The sequence below is a fragment of the Octopus bimaculoides genome, chromosome 1, assembly GCF_001194135.2.
Source record: "Octopus bimaculoides isolate UCB-OBI-ISO-001 chromosome 1, ASM119413v2, whole genome shotgun sequence".
Taxonomy (NCBI): domain Eukaryota; kingdom Metazoa; phylum Mollusca; class Cephalopoda; order Octopoda; family Octopodidae; genus Octopus; species Octopus bimaculoides.
This window is the reverse complement of record NC_068981.1, coordinates 186010844-186011471: the sequence shown is the minus strand read 5'-3', so window position 1 is coordinate 186011471 and position 628 is coordinate 186010844. Positions and strand designations below refer to the sequence as shown.

The 628-nt window shown below is 37.1% G+C and overlaps 1 protein-coding gene across 4 annotated transcripts in view; it reads right to left on the bottom strand.

The window, feature by feature from the left end:
* Nucleotides 1-628, bottom strand: part of LOC106879245 (uncharacterized) — an 894824-nt gene that overhangs the window by 879698 nt on the left and 14498 nt on the right. The window lies entirely within an intron of this gene.

Below are 628 nucleotides of genomic sequence, written 5' to 3'. Positions count from 1 at the left end.
CACACACACACGCATATATACATACATACATACATACATACATAAATACATACATATATTAAATAAAATGAGACAACAAATTTAAGGCGGTGTGAAATTTCTAGGACATTTCTTAAGAGAACATTAGTCTTACAGCTATTTCTGGGATATTAGGGATACCCCTTCATCAGAGACGATATGGGAGAGTTAAATAGAGGGAAATAGTAGAGTTCAATATAAGAAGTTACTTTGGATACCCTATACATGCTCACAAACGACCCGCATTAGACTCCTCACTCATAATATCATCGAACCGAGAGTCTAACTACAGTCCTTCCGTAGCACTTACATAGCCTTAGCTGCCATTTTGGGTGTTCTGGATACCAAAACCTGTCATATCATTACATACATACATGCATATATGTGTGTGTCTATGTGTGTATGTGTACGTGTATGTGTGCATTATGTATGTGTATGTGTAAGACCCTAATACAGTAACTAAAGAAAGAGATCCTGAATGTATGGCAGACCCTAATGCAGTAACTAAAGAAAGAGATCCTGAATGTATGGCAGACCCTAATGCAGTAACTAAAGAAAGAGATCCTGAATGTATGGCAGACCCTAATGCAGTAACTAAAGAAAGAGATCC